At 44.6% G+C, this 16,764-nt stretch overlaps 2 pseudogenes; both read left to right on the top strand.

Annotated features, from left to right (window-relative positions):
• Window positions 1–3,819: 3,819 nt before the first annotated feature.
• LOC125416449 (small ribosomal subunit protein eS26 pseudogene) lies at window positions 3,820–6,038 on the top strand (annotated as a pseudogene).
• A 1,848-nt stretch (window positions 6,039–7,886) lies between these two features.
• On the top strand, window positions 7,887–8,342 carry LOC125416448 (ubiquitin-like protein ISG15 pseudogene; annotated as a pseudogene).
• Window positions 8,343–16,764: the final 8,422 nt, after the last annotated feature.

Below are 16,764 nucleotides of genomic sequence, written 5' to 3'. Positions count from 1 at the left end.
CATTAAAAAAAATAATTTTGGAAGTAAGAAAAATCCAGACTCTACCTCAGCCACAAACAACAGGAGCATTTTTGCTCTCTTTGTCTTGGTGACAGTGAATCAACCTCAGAAAGCCTTGTTAGTCAGCCAGGCAATTCCAGGAAGCTGAGACAGGAAAATGCCAGGCCTGGGATACAGAGCAATCCCAGGAAGCTGGAACAGGAAAGTGTCAGGCTTCGGATACATAGCAATCCCAGGAGGCTGAGACAGGAGAATGTCAGGCTTGGGATGCAAAGCAATCCCAGGAAGCCGAGACAGGAGAATACCAGGCCTGGAATACATAGCAGTCCCAGGAGGCTGAGACAGGAGAGTGCCAGGCCTTGGATATACAGTAACAGGCTAGGATGAGCTACAGAGTAAGAGTCTGTCTCTAACAACAATAATAAATAGTAATAATAATAGTAACTAAAATATGAAGGTGAAAATGAAAAACTGACAGAATGAGAAGAGTGTCTTGATTTTTGAGTCAATCATCCAGGATTCATGAGGTAAAGACAGGTGGATCTCTGGGAGACGGAGGCCAGTCAGAGCTGTGGAAGAAGTTCCAAGACAGCCAGAACTACACAGAGAGACCCTGTCTCAAAGAAAGAGAGAAAGAAAGAAAGAAAGAAAGAAAGAAAGAAAGAAAGAAAGAAAGAAAGAAAGAAAGAAAGAAAGAGGGAGGGAGGGAGGGAGGGAGGGAGGGAGGGAGGGAGGGAGGGAGGGAGGAAGGAAGGAAGGAAGGAAGGAAGGAAGGAAGGAAGGAAGGAAGGAAGAAAGAAAGAAAGAAAGAAAGAAAGAAAGAAAGAAAGAAAGGTCACCAGATAGTCCTCACCTCCCTAGCTTGGGGAAGCTCTCTCCCCTCACTTCCTTGGGGATGTCCCTAAAGGACTATTTGCATTGCCGGACTGCTTCCCACAAAACCTGCCCAACAAGACAGTTGAGGATGAAGAACAGGGTACTGGCAAAACTGTTCACTTGGGTCTAATTTGGGTCCTTTCTTGGCCAGATAACCTCCAAGCTAAAAAATCAGGTCCATGCTAAATAGAATGAAGGTAGTTTGGAGAAGGAGGCTTATGTCTGTCTTTGTCCCTCAGTACTGCTTACCCACACCCCCCACCTCAATTTGAAGCAATCAGAAACAGAGGAAGAAGGATTTAAGGGGAAAGGGAGTGGAGCTAGGTTCAACAGAGCCAAGTGTGATTTACAGCTGAAGGAAATATCTCCTGGGCCCCAAGCCAAACTCCTAAATGAAGAGTCTCAGCAACAGGACTTATGAAGTCTTTTTTTCTTTCTTTCTTCCTTCCTTCCTTTCTTTCTTTCTTTTCTCTTTTTAATATAGGTGTGGTGGCACAAACGTTTACTTATTCATTTAACTATATTTTTATGCATATGGGTGCTTTACCTATTTGTACATGTGTGCATACATGCATGCCTAGGGCCTAGGGATGCCAAAAGAAGGCACTGGATCCCCTAGAACTGGAGTTACAGATTGTTGTGAGCTGCCACATGGAGGCTAGGAATCAATCCTGGATCTTCTAGAAGATCAGTCAGGGCCACCTCTCCAGCCCCATCAGGAAGTTTTTTAAGAATTTCCATACGGATACTCATGCAAATAATGCTTGGCTGAATTCAGAACATAAGAAAATGATTCTTCTACTCTAGGATGGGAAAACAAGCTGGTGGCTGTGAGACACTGGCAAACTCCATCTTCTGCCCTCTCGATTATCTGACACCAGCCAGGACTAGCCCAGGCTGAGAGGAAAGATGTGCAGAATGTTTGGCTCCAGATCAGCTAGAAGCTGCACTGACATAGCAAGCCGCATTCCGACACACATCAAGCTGCCAGCCAAGAGGGGACAGGAAGAATCCATAACTCATGGGACAATCCTAGAGTTGGGTATATTCACACCCACATGTTCCTTTGTCTGATGGCCTCATAAAATATGGCCTTGCAAACTTTCTAGTTTCTGACTTGCATTCAGGACTTTGTCAGACTACAAAATAGCTTAATCATATATGAGTAATAACGAAGATGCTTATCTGTAAACAGTCTACTCGGTCCCTGCTCCAAGTTCTTATCTCCATCTTCTAAACATCTTGCTAAACACTGAAACTGCTGGTCCAGGTTAGAAACATGATTTGTGAATTTACATATTTTTTAGGAAAGACCCCTCCCCCGCAATAATTCCTCCAAAACTCTGAGAACCGATGGAATAGAACAGCTAGACTGGGAGTGGCAATGAACATCTAGAATCCCAGCACTCAGGAGCAGAAGCAGGTAGAGCTTGAGGCCAACCTGCTCTACAGATTGGATTCCAAAGCAGGCAGGGCTACATAGTGATATCTTGTCAAAAATAGAACAAAATAAAATTTGCCAAGGCCTGTGCAAGTTAGAGTTGCATGCACCATGCCATCTTGAAGTACAGAGCCGGGTGACCTTCTTGGGTATGTAGACCATTTCCATTGAGAATACGAAATTGGTCTTCAAGCCCTTCTGGAGATTCTCTAAGAGACCATTCAATGAATTGCTCTTCTTGTTGTCATTCAGTCTTGACACAAACACCAGGAAGCCGCTGAGCAGTGTGTCATGGAGGAGATGATTGTGCAAAGACACAAATTTAGTATCAAGGTAGAGTGAAGCCAAATGGCTCTGTTTCGGCCACATGCCAGGCGATCCATTTCTGCATTCGTTATGCACAGGGGATGGGAAGCACTGGAGAAGAGAGACACTGAGGAACAGATACACAGAGAGCATCTTCCAAAGCTCCTCCCACCCAGGCTCTATCTGTGACACAGCTGAGGGGGGCAGGGAAGAAAATCGCAAGACAGTACCTGCGGCAAACTGCAGCTTCCTGAGATGGTCACAGAAGTATCTCCCATTCTCACCTGCTCCTCCAGGACGGGAATGCAATATTCCTGCCATCCAAAGGTGGAACCCACACTCCACCTCTCTGGAATCTGTAGCTTCCTGAGACAGTCACAGAAGTATCTCCCGTTCCCACCTGCTCTTCCAAGATGGGAATGCAATATTCCTGCCATCCAAAGGTGGAACCCACACCCCACCTCTCTGGACACTGGGTAGGCTGATGACTGCCTCTACCAAAAGAGAATGCTTCCGTTGTGTTTTAGAACCTTACACAAGGATCCCAATGCTCCCTCCCTGGGTACCATGTTAGAGAGGCCTTGAGAAGGAGCACCAGTCAACACCCCCAGCTGAACCCCAACTAGTAGCAAGCCATAGAGTGCTCCATCCTTCAGGTCCAACCCTTGAATCTGACTACATCCATGTAGGACACCTCAGGACAGAACTAGCTGCATGATTCAAGTTCCTGGCCTATAATTAAAAGGGGTGAACAAAAATTAACCCTGAATCTCAAGGGCTGGAGCGATGGCTCAGTGGTTGAACACACTTGACCATTCTGCAGAGGAACTGAGTTCTACTCCCAGGACCTACATGGTGACCTACAACTGCCTGTTCCTGCTCCAGGGGATCTGACACCCATTGTTGACCTCTGTGGGCACCGACCGCACTCCCACACACATATCCACACACACACACGTTTTAAAAATAATAAACATAAATCTTGTTGTTGTTGTCTTCAAGACAAGATTTCTCTGTGTCGCTCTGGCTGCCCCGGAACTACCTTTGCAGACCAGGCTGGCCTCGAACTCACAGAAACCCACCTGCCTCTGCTTCCCAGCGCTAGGATTAAAGGCATGCGCCACCACTGCCCAGCTGAAAAATAAAGCTTTTTAAAAAAGACATTCACCTGAGCTCTTTCGGGTCTTGGCTCCAAGATGACCAAAAAAAGAAAACGGCCCATGTCGAAAACGACCCACTGCCATATGCAGCTAATTTGCTGCACGAACTGTACCCAGTATGCACCCAAAGACGACAAAGACGTTAAGAAGTTCGTCATTCCGAACATTGTAGAGGCCACTGCCGTCCGGGACATGTCCGAAGCAAGTGTCTTCGACGCTTATGTGCTCCCCAAACTCTAGGTCAAGCTGCATTACTGTGTGAGCTGTGTTATCCATAGCAAGGTGGTCAGGAAACGATCTCGTGAAGCTCGGAAGGACCGAACACCCCCGCCACGATTTAGACCTGCTGGTCCTGCACCACAACCTCCACCATGTAAAGAGGTGGCTTCATACGGACAGAAGAAGAAAAGCTCTTGGAAAAATAAAACGGGACTTACACTTTTAAAAAAAGAAAGAAAAAATATACCTGGATCTTTAGCTTTTCAGAATTGAGGCTGACCTTGAAATGGAAAAGGAGATAATTATCTTTGCCTGTGGTTTAAAAGGTGGTTACTTCCTTTCTTCCTCATTAAGTCTCTTCCCTAATCTGGGAAGGTATTTATGGTCCCATCTCTAGAAAACTACCTCTCTAGGGAGGTAGTGTCTTTCCAACAAAGTAACAGAACAAAAGAAAAAACAAGAAAATGAAAGCAACCCAAGAAAATTAAAGAATTAATTAAAATAAACTAATCAATCAAAAATTAAATTAAACCTTCTAAAGAACTGGTGGCTATAGGAAGTGAGCAATATGTCAGGGGGTACTCAGGATCTGACGGTCACTTGAAGCAGAAATAGCTAAGTTAGAAGAATACGTGTTGGCAAATTTAGAGAAGGAACGACATACTGAAATGGAGGCGCTGAGGGGACATAATGACAGAAACATCTAATCGGCTATTGGGGAGAGACGTGTATATATTTAATGTGTTTAAAAATCAATATATGGGGCTGGAGAGATGACTCGGAGGTTAAGAGCTGCTCTTCCAGAGGTCCTGAGTTCAACTCCCAGCAAACACATGGTGGCTCAAAATCATCTATAGTGGGATCTGAGGCCCTCTTCTGGCATAAAGTCATACATGCAGATAGAGCTCCCATACATAAAATAAGCAAAGAATTTTTTTAAATCAACATATGTATTGATCTTAAGAGCTCTTAAGTTTAGAGGTATTTCCTACTCTTTATTTTCTAAGATAAAAGTTGTCTGAGTTTTGTATCCTGTTGCTATGATAAAACCCCCTGATGCCCAGTGGTGATGGCACATTCCTTTAATCCCAGCACTGGGGAGGCAGAGTCAGTGAATTTCTAAGCTCCAGGATGCCCAGGGCTACCACCAAAAAAAAAAAAAAAAGAACAGAAAACAAAAAATTACCATTACATCCATTACACAGCAATTTTAAGGAAGAAAGAGTTTATTTCACTCACAATTTTGTTCTAGTTCATCACTGTGAAGGAGTCAAGGCAGCAGGAACTTGAAGCAGCTAGGCACATCTACTGTCAAGAGCAAAACACAATGCATGCCTGCCTGCAGTTAACTGGATTTCTCTACTCTTATACAGTCTAAGACCTCCAGCCTAGGGAATGGTGCTGCCCACTGCAGGCAGGTCTTTCCATCTCAGTTAATGCAATCAAGATAATCACCCACAGACAAGGCCACCACAGGCCAGCCTGACCTAACAATCCCTTACCAAGAGTCCTTTCCCAGCTGACTCTATACAGTATCAAGTTGACAATTAAAAGCACGGCAGTGGCCTTTATCTCCTTCTGGACTATTGTACTAACTAGCTTTTTGTCTGAAGCAGGCTACTTGCAAAGAAAACTGATTCTCAAAATAACAATAATATTGCTCTTTACTGGCCAATAAAACAACACCACAACCAAAACAGCTTTTCAGGACATCTGTTGCAATTATTCAGCTCTATCATTTAACACAAAGACAACCATAGGTAATACTTAAGGGAATCCCAACGCTGTTTTATTTCTCCCAAACGTGTAACAAGCGCTCCTAATTTTACTGGCACTCACAAATCAACCCTCCATCTCCTTAGACTCACAGCATGACCAGGCTCATATGAGATAGAACATGACAAAGCCTGCCTGGCTGCTTTTTCCCTCACTTTCCCTCCATGCTCACTCTAGAGTTTCTGGGTTGACTCTCTTCAGCCCCAATGCTTTGTTCAGGCTTGCAGCTTCCTATCCGAGATGCTGCTCCTGTGCCCTGAAGCCTCTTAGGTCCTGGGACACCCATTCTATATGAAAACACTGTGTCCACACAGCATCAGTTCCTGCTCTTCACCGAGAAACTGAAAAGGTGATAGAGTTTAACCTCTTCAGTTGAAAAAGGTCCCTCTCAATGACACTGATTAGTAAGAACTATTTGGGGCTGTCCCAAAAGGTAAGCTTTGTATTAGTCACTCTCGCTGTTGCAATGATAGAATGCCCGACAAAAGTAACTTAAGGGAGGAAAGGATTATTCCAGCTCAGAAATTTTAGGGTATAAAGTCCATCATGGCAGGGAAGGCTGGTATGGATGTTATTGATCACATAATGACAGCTGCAGTCAGGAGGCAGACAGATATAGGTGGAACTTCCCTGTCCAGAATGCTTGCTCCCAAACAACTGGCAGGTGCTTCCCAAATAACTGACTCAGAGGCTTAATATAAATTATAAATGCTCAGTCAATAGCTCAGGCTTATTACTAACTAGCTCTTACAACTTAACCCATTTCTATTCATCTGTGTGTTCATGGCTTTTACCTCTATCCCATTTTGTGTGTCCAACTTGTTCTCCATCTGGCTGACGACACCTCTTACTCTGCCCTTCCTCATCCCATCATTCCAGTTTGGCTTTCCCACCTAACTTTATCCTGTTCAGCTATCAGCCAGTCAGCTTGTTCATTAAACCAATCATAGCGATATATATTCACAGAGTGTACAGAATGATTATTCCACAACAGACAGGGGCAGCATGCTAGTACTCAACTCCTCCCTTCCTCCTTTCTATTTGGTCTGGGAGGTCAGGCCATGAAACGGTACAGCCCACATTGAGGGTGGATTTTCCTAATAACCTGATCTAGAAACTCCCTCACAGACATGCCTAGAGGTTTGTCTCATAGGTGGTTCGAATCTCCTGTCAAGTGGACCATCAGTGCTAACCATCATGGCTCTCAAAGAGCTTGTTAGGAGGATGATTAGGCAAGAATCTTCAAAGTGTGTTATAGAGACAAGGAAAGAGGTGAGCCCTGTCTCGCTAAAGGTCTCACAAAGTGCCTCAGTAAAACACTTACAGCCAAGCCTGGTGTAATGAGTTCAATCCCTGAGGCCCAAGCTGTGGAAAGTGAGAACTAATTTCTGTATGATGTCTTCTGACCTCCACACACGCACCATGGTACAAGAGTGTGCGCGCGCGCACACACACACGCACAAATGTAATTTTGTTTATTTGATTGTTTTTCAAGACAACGTTTCTCTGTATAGTCCTGGCTGTCCTGGAACTCACTTTGTAGACCAGGCTGGCCTCTAACTCACAGAGATCCGCCTGTCTCTGTCTCCCAAGTGCTGGGATTAAAGGCATGTGTCACCAACGCCCCACTCAGGAGTTTTAGATTTGAGTGGGATATTCTTAAGATTATTGATAAATAATGACTAGATCATTATTTATGAAACATGAAAGATAGTGGGTACACTGATAAATACTGTGGAAGAAGTTGCTCAGGACCTAATTATCATGCCTGGATCAAATATAATTTTAAATTTAAAAATGTCTTGCCTGGTGTTGGTGGCACACACCTTTAATCCCTACACGTAGAAGGCAGTGGCAGGTGGATCTCTGTGAGTTCAAAGCCAGCGTGGTCTACAGAGAGAGTTCCAGGACAGCCCGGGCTCCACAGAGAAACCCTGTCTCAAAAAATGAATGAATGAATAAATAAATAAATAAATAAATAAATAAATAAATAAATAAATAAATATCTTTAAGAACAAAAACCAGACTGTTGCCAGGGAGCAGCCAGAAGCTGAGACAAGCAAACTCATCAGTTCCTGCAAGGGGGCCAAGTGCTAAAGCCTACAGCCATGACCTGGAACCTGGAGGTGGAGATGCTGGAGGGTGATGCATTCCTGGTGTCCCTGACTAACTCCACGACAGTGTCAGAGCTGAAGACGCAGATGGCCCAGAAGACCGGCGTGCCAGCTTTCCAGCAGCGCCTGGCCAACCAAAGTGGTGAGATGCTCCAAGAGAATGGTACTCTCATCTCTGACAGCACAGTCACGCTGATGATGCAGAATTGCAACAACCCTCTGAGCATCCTGGTGAAGAATATTAGGGGCCACAGCACCATTTATGAGGTCCGGCTGACACAGAGCTTAAGAGGCAGGTGTCCCAGCAGGAGCAAGTACAGGAAGACCAATTCTGGTTGAGCTTTGAGGGAAGACCCGTGGAGAACAAAGAGTCACTGGGGGAGTATGGCAAAGCCCTGGTGCACAGTACTCATGAATTTGCGCCTGCGGGGAGGGGTATGCTGTGCCTAAGGCCTCTATCCAGAGCCAGTGTCGGTAGTAAAAAGTGATCCAATGGGGGGAAGAAAAAAAAAGCCAGACCGTTGAGGTGACACACACTGGTAGGATTTGCTGAAGGAGATGGAGGCAAGAGGATCCTGAGTTTGGGCTGCATATTGCTGGACAGTTGTGTCAAGCACCTTCAATCCCGCCATATACACACAGAAGGAGGAGGAGGAGGAGGAGGAAGAGGGGAGGGGGAAGGGAGGGGGAGGGAAAGAACTTAAAAATACTTCTGAGAGGCTCTGGGTCCCTTTCGATCACAGGATCTGTCCGTCACTCTGTCTTCTCTGTTTGCTGGCTTGTCTCCATTTCCCTCTCCCTGAGCATGGACAGCACAAGGGCAGGGACCTGACCTGTGTCGTTGCTGTAATCCCAGCATGTAGAGCAGTGTCTGGCTCACAGTCACATTCTGAGAGTACTGGTGAATGAACAAGAGTAAAGGATGGCGATGACGATGCTGTTGGTGCTGATGAGAAAGCCAATGAAGACACTGAGAGCTGACGCTCTGTGTAGCTACGCTAAGTCAGGCACTGTCCACTCTCTGTATGTTTCACTTACTCCTCTCAACAATGCAATGAGACAAATGTTATTTTTGTTCTAATTTACTCCAAAAAATAAATAAATAAAAACTGAAGCCAGGAATGTAAATTATGTAAAATGCCTAAGATCACCCAGCTGACAAATGGCAGAGCCACACTGGGAGTCCAGGCAAGCTGGAGACCAGGGTCATAGCCACATGCTATGGCACTGCTCTACAAGGATGGGTAAACCCTGGCCCCTTACAGAGACATCCTTGAGGAAGAACAACTGGACCACAAGCTAGACTGGGTCAGATGCACGAGAAGGAACAAAGGGACAGGTCAGTTCAGGGCATAATGAGAATTCTCCCCCAGAGAGGCAGACTGCGGTCAGAATGTCCTTGACACCCACGGTGGACTGAGCCCTCCTGCGTCAATCATTAATGAAGGAAATGTCTCACTAACTCGCCCACAGTTAGTGGCACAGACAGTTTGATGGAGGTATTTTCTCAATTAGGGTTCTGTCTTCCCAAACGGCTCTAGCTTGTGTCAAGCTGACAAAAAAAAAATAAATAAACAAAAATAAACTAGCCAGAGCACTGTCCTCAGCCACTCTATAATGTATAAAACAGTGGCTTTCTAGGCTGTGCCTAGAAATAGAGTAAAGCATGTTTTGTTGGTATGGTAGCAGCAATTTCTCAGGTCTGCTCTGCTTGCTAGAGGCAAGCAAGGCTCTCAGCTAAGAGAGGCTTCCTGACTCAGCTTTAGCTGCAAAACCCTGCAGCTCATTAAGAGGTCCTGCCACGAAACACTTAAACGGTGTTGGTGAAAAGCTGAACGCATGCTTTTCAGTTTTCAGCCATAGCAGGAAAAAAGCTGTGCTGTTTTAAAATGCCGGCTTTCTGGGCCGTCCTGCCAGGGCAAACTCTGACTCTTTCAGGCCAGCAGTCTGACTGAGAGTGGTCTGTGAGCAGAATGCTGCAGCTTGCTTGCTGACAAGGACCTTGAAATGCCATAGAGTTGTGGCAGTAAAAGGTTCCAGTGGTGCCTCTACCATGAGTCTGGAAAGCTAAGGAATGGACTGGATCTAGCCGTCAAAGCCACGGTTTTAAACTCATGTGGTCAGAAAAAGAGAGATATACAGTAAAAAGAGATTCAAAAAGGAAGAAAACCTCTAAATGGTTTACTATGAGTTAAAAATATATGTAGGCTAAAGGTTAAAGTTCTTAGGGTAAAAAAGGAAGAAAAAAAGTAGTTGGGTGTGGTGGTATACACCTTTAATCCCAACACAAGGGAGGCAGAGATAGATTGACCTCTGTGACCTCAAGGTGTGGTAGTACACACCTTTAATCCCAATGCCTGGGAGACAGAGACAGACAGATCTCTGTGAGTTCAAGGTGTTTGTTGTAGCACACACCTTTAATCCCAGCACTGGGGAGGTAGAGACAGAGGGATCTCTGTGAGTTCAAGGACAGCCTGGTCTACAGAGTTATTCCAGGACAAAGATATACAGAGAACCTGTGTCAAAAAGTAAAAGTAAAAATAAAAGAAATAGAGGTTAAAAATAAAGCTGCATAAAGATGGAAAATACACAGAGAATCTTAATACTGTATGCTATTATGTTCTCTTTGAATTATTTGAATGCTGAAGAAGGAACAACAGCTGCTAAAAGACTTTTGTTTATAAATGCTGCTGAACTAATCCAAGATAGATATTTTGAAAATACCTTGACTTCAGAATTTGGGTCTAAGAATATGATGCTTTGGAAAGGAGGTCCTTCTTTTGTTTTCACAGAGGATGAGACCCTGTGGATTGCTTCTATCCCAATATGATATGATAGACCACGTCCTCCTGAAAGGTTGCTGTGAACACCCTCAAGAAATTACTTCACTCAACTGCCAACTGAGATGAACCTGGCAGACAGGTTTTACCATGAAAGACCTGATTAACAGCGCCCCTATACAGCAGGAAGAAGTTTGGAGAGAAATAACTATGTCCATATTCCCAAATATTGTTTATAAATGTTCTTTTACATTTAAAGGGGGATATGATATAGATATGAATAATTTCATTGGTATGGATTTTAAGGTCAATTTTGTTATATGTATATATATTTCTGATCTTGATTGAGGTATTGTGATTGTGTAGTTCATTTAAAAATGTAATGTATAATTAAAAATATAGGTTGTTAATGGATAATCATTGATAATAGTCAAGCTTGTAGTAATGTTAGTTTGATTTTCTAGATGTGCATAGATATATTTCAGATATGCATTCTTCATATCTTTCAAAGACTACAGAACATGGCATTTAATGTTTTAATAACTTAGGACTTTTCATGACAATGAGACACGTCTGCTCCTGGCAGCACCAATCTACTCCAAGAGGAAGATGGTCATCGAAGAGGCTCCTTATGGAGTTTGATAGCCATTTTGGGCAAGAAACTGCTCTTGCCTGGACTGTTGTATAAACTGGACACAAAACCCGCAGAGAGAGGACTGCTGAACTTGCCTAAAGGTGAGATAATCTTTCGTGATTCCTGATTCATGAAAGAGTCTGCAAGACATTCTGCAGGACACAGCAGATAGTGACTGAACTGTCTTTAAAAGTTCCTGCTTCATGGAAATGTCTGCTGGATATTATGGGCCTGAAGGCCAAAAATGGATGCCCCAACAATACAGAGGAACTTTAGGTCACTGTCCAGGCAGCAAGATGTCTCTGTCATTTCTAGAGTTTTGGAAGTTGCTTACTTCTTGTTTACTTATGTAATATTATATCCTTCTGGAGTCTTTGATGGAGTTGAAGAATGAATAGTCATAGTTATAGTTTTCCATTATTATGATAAAGATATAGTTATAAATATTGTGACTGTAATTCTTGCTTGATAACTGTTTTGTTATATGTAATTTTACTATGTTAAAATGAAAGCCTTTCTTTTTTGTTTAAACAGAAAAAGGGGAAATGATGGAGGAGGGTTATCTGTCTATTGTGTTATTTTCATTGGTCAATAAAGAGACTGCCTTGGCCCTTTGATAGGACAGAAAATTAGGTAGGCGGAGTAGACAGAACAGAATGCTGGGAAGAGGGCTATGAGGCAGACGCCATGGAGCCAGCCACCAGGTCAGACATGCTAAATCTTTTCCGGTAAGCCACCACCTTGTGGTGCTACACAGATTATTAGAAATGGGTTAATATCAAGATATGAGAGTTAGTCAGTAACTAACTCTCTAGAGATAATGGACCAGGCAGTGCTTCAATGAATACAATTTGTGTGTTGTTATTTCTGGGACTAAGCTAGCCGTATGGGAGCCGGGTGAGGCGAAAAGCAGGCCTGCCCACAACTCCATACTACATATGGCGCCCAACGTGGCTCTATTTCACACGCGCCTTTTGACTCCATTTTGAGTATAAATAGAGAGACAGGTTGACTCTGACCTTGGGGGACACATGAGCGGCATCATTTGTCTGTTATCACCCAGCAGACCCAGAATGATGGAGAACCTATTTCTCAATGAAACCCTGTCACCAAAAAAAAAGAAAAAGGAGAAGAAGAAGAAGAAGAAGAAGAAGAAGAAGAAGAAGAAGAAGAAGAAGAAGAAGAAGAAGGAAAAAAAAGAACCTATTTCTAAGTTGAAAGGTTGTCACTTCATAAATTTATCAAAGTAAATTGAGTTTATAAGAACACATGGGCACAGTAAAAGCATATCAGGCAAACCAGGGCTAAGCTTACCAGGTACACCAGACTAAAGAACGGGTGTAACTCCCTCACCTAGACCCCACAAAGAGGAGGACACTTCACATTGCAATGGCAGGGGCCCCACCAGCCTGTCTCTGACTGCAGGGTCAAAGGACCGACAGATAAAGAACTCTCAGCTGTCCCAAGGGTCTCCGTTTAGCTCACTGCTCCCACGACTGAGAGGGTCTATTAAACTGCTGCCCGCCCATCGGCCTGACAGCCCATGTGGACTCTACCTCGGTGGCTCCCGCAGCCACTGACCTCACTTCTGTAACCTGACTTGATCCTGAAGCTCAGACCAGCTCTGACCCCATGGCCTGAGTCCACAGCGGCATGTCTAGCCAGAGCTCCCCAGGCTTTCATAGACCGCGTCCCGCCCCAGGCTCTTTTTGCAAATCCATCCATTTCCAGCTTCCACCTGTGTCCAATCCCTTCCAGAACTCCTTGAACTCTAATATGACTTCCACAACTTCCACACATATGAACAGATAAATTTACAAATGTGACCTGTGTACTGAGACACTCTTAGTAGCTAAGGTTGGAACAAAAGAACCCATGTTGGCCTTGACTGGCTATCAGGGAAATCATGGGCAAACTGTTTCCGATAAAACCAACGTATCTTATGAATTGATTGTTAATAAGTTCTGGCGTTTTGGAAAGACACAAGCTGTTCATCTGTTTCTGACTTAGTCACTCACAACATCTGTGATGGTGTTTTAAACAGTCCGAGGTGAACTTAAAGAAAAACACAACACCCTTCTAGTCCCAGGATGGAGTCTCTCGAGAAACAGGGCACAGAGGCTTTAGCGTCCGAAAAGATGTTTGCCCGAGCAGCCGTTTGCCACTGGCAATTGGGAAAAATTTGGTTCCCAGAGAAGAAAGCAGGAGGCAAGCTCAGCAATTCAGTGGGGCAGCTCCCTTGGGACTTTGTCCCCAGTGTGTACTTTTAGCTCCCTTCACTTCCCTGCTCCTCCTTGCTCCCCTTCCGTTTGGAACTGCATTCTAAGTTTTAAAGGGAAATCCCACCTAAACGGTTAAAAGAAATCACTGCTAAATCTTTTGGGTTTATAGAAGGACATTCGATGGCCTCTACTTCTTTTCCTTGTATCAGCTGGGCTTTGCTCTGCAGCTGGGGCTGGCCTCAAACTGGCTTTGAGAGCATAGTCCACGGACATACATGAAGGCAAACACTCGTACACATAAAATAAAATAAGGAAATCTCATATAATCTTTGTTAAGGATCCTACAGACGGCACTGGAGAATTGGCTCAGTGGTTAAGAGCACTGACTGCTCTTGCAGAGGACCCAGGTTTGATTCCCAGCACCTACATGATGGCTACCAACCACCTGCAAGTGCAGTTCCGTTCCAGTGGATCCAACTCCTTCTGAGCTCAGGAGGTCCAGGCATGTGTACACATGGCGCACACACACATACTACATACAGGCAACACATGTCTACACATAAACATAAATAAACCTAAAATTTAAAAAGACAGAGGCCAAGTAGTGGTGGCACACGTCTTTAATCCCAGCACTCAGGAGGCAGAGGCAGGCAGCTCTCTGTGAGTTCAAGGCCAGCCTGGTCTACAGAGTAAGTTCCAGGACAGCCTGGGTCACACAGATAAACCTTGTCTCATAAAAACAAACAAAAAGACACATAGATGTTGGGTTTTTTTGAGACAGGATCTGTCTACGTAACCCTGGCTGTTTTAGAATCACTATGTATAGACTAAGGTGGCCTCGAACTTACAGAGATCCCCCTGCCTCTGCCTCCCAAGTGCTGGGATTAAAGGTGTGTTGCCACTACACCTTGCCTAAAAGGAATCATTAAAAGGTGTGCAGTCTCAGCGAATGCAGCCTCGCTTGAGTACTCTGGCCTGCAGCATTTCTTTTCATCAAGATGAGTGATAACCCAGACTTGTCAGAAGAGAAGTCTGACAAATCAACATTGAAAACTAATACGAGGAAAAAATAATTACTTTTCCCTCACATGAAACTGCAGTAGGAGGAAGAGAGATTAAACATAAAATCTTTTTTTCTCCCAAGAGCCAAGTTTCAGCAGGGCCCAAGAGTCTTGTTTTTAGGATAGCTTTTGTAAACCTGTACGTTGTGGTGATTTAGGCATTTATTGATGGCTTCTCACCCGTTCTGCCTGGCTAAGGCGTCAGCAGTTACCCACAGTCTTTAAATTGGTTTGTCAACTTCCCACTGGTGTGTAAATTCTAGCAGTCAAAGTCATTTGTTGGCCTTGGTGAGAGTCTTGCTTCGCTTCCTACAAAGCAATCTCAGTGACTTCTACAATTGCTCATCACTAATGTCGCATTAAACACGACCCCACTCCCACGCCCTGCCCAAAGGAAAGATGTGAAATAAATGATGAGAACTGAAATTTCACTGCGTCCAAAGAGTCTCCAGGGATTTTTGTTTGGCTGGTTCATTTTTTTGCTTTTTGCTGTGTATCCCCAGCTGTCCCGGAACTTGCTATGCAAACCAGACTGGCCTCGAACTCACAGAGTGCTGGGATTTAAGGCATGTGCCAGCGGAGTCTCCATGTTTTATGACCACCCTGGTGATTTCTGCTGCCTCCCAAAAGGACTGTGGTACCAAAGGAACGTGATCAAGCATGGTGGTGAGCGCCTGGAACTCTAGGACTTAGAAGGCTAAAGCAGGATGATTGTGAGTTTCTGGCTAGCTTGCACTACAAAACCAGACCCTGATTCAAAGGAAAAAAGCACCAGTGGTGGACAATTTCATCCATGAACTCTGTAGGCCATTTTTACTTTAGGAAGCAAAAAAACCAACCTGGAGGCTGGATGGGATGACCCAGTGGTTAAGAGGTGGTTAAGAGCACATACCACAGAGAACCCGAGTTGGGTTCCTCGTATCCACCACAGGCAGCTTATAACTGCTTGTACCTCCAGCTCTGGGGAATCTGTCACCTCCCTCCTCTGTGGGCACCTGCTCCCACAAGTGCACATGCACACACACACGCACGCATGCACACACTTAAAATAATTTTTTTGTTTTAAGATATGGTTTCTCTGTGTAACAGCCCTGGTTGTCCTGAAACTCACTCTGTAGACAAGGTTGGTTTCAGACTCAGAGTTCTACCTGCCTGTAATATGAGGGCCAGCTTGTTGGGGTTTCTGTCCCACCCCGTACCCTACAGCCTGCAAGTAACAAAGAAAATCACACAGAGATCTCCATAAGTTATAAAACTGATTGGCCCATTAGCTCAGGCTACTTATTAGCTCTTGTAGCTTATATTAACCCATTGTTCTTATCTATGCTAGCCACATGGCTCAGTACCTTTCTCAGCCGGACAGGTTACATCTTGCTTCTCCATGGTCTGGGCAGGAATGGGAGGAATGGGCTTCCTCCTTCCCAAAATTCTCCTGTTCTCATCACCCTGCCTCTACTTCCTGTCTCGCTGACCCGCCTAAACTTCCTGCCTGGCCAATCAGCATTTATTTAAAATATGATTGACACAATACAGACAATTCTGCCACACCACCTGCCTCTGATTCTTGTGTGCTGGGATTAAAGGCATGTGCCACCACTGCCCAGTTTAAAAAAAATTAAAGAAACAGAAACATGCTTCTTAGCAATATGGAGACAGGGTGATTGACACACAGTATCATTTAACCTTTGCAATAACTCTATGATGTAAGTGCTGCGATTATCTCCACTTTAGGGCTGATGGCCAAGTCACACAGATGGACAATGGAGGGGTTTATTTTCTGCTCAGGTCCAGTTGACTTAGACACGTAGGCACCATGCACTCCCGGTTTTTGCCGTGCATGCTCAACGGCCTCTACAGGGACAGGACAGTGCCTTGGTTACATCATGGCCAATCATGCAGCGTTAAGCGGTCCCTAATACTGACACTCATCCTGCAAAATGGCGACCTCCTCTTGCAGTGGACCCAGCCAGCCAAGTCAGACTTCCAGAAAAATCCTGGGACTCGAGGTCGCGGGTACCCAGAGATGCATGCATGCATTCATTTTTTTAAAGATGTGTTTAGTTTTATGTGTATTTGGTGTTTTGCCTACATGTATGTGGGGGTGCCATATCCCCCTAGAACTGAAATTACAGACAGTTGTGAGCTGCCCTAGAGGGGCTAGGAATCGAACCTGGG

This window comes from Myodes glareolus, chromosome 1, assembly GCF_982192425.1.
Source record: "Myodes glareolus chromosome 1, mMyoGla1.1, whole genome shotgun sequence".
Taxonomy (NCBI): Eukaryota; Metazoa; Chordata; class Mammalia; order Rodentia; family Cricetidae; genus Myodes; species Myodes glareolus.
Note: the sequence above shows the minus strand (reverse complement) of the source record. Positions and strands in the feature narration are given on the sequence as shown.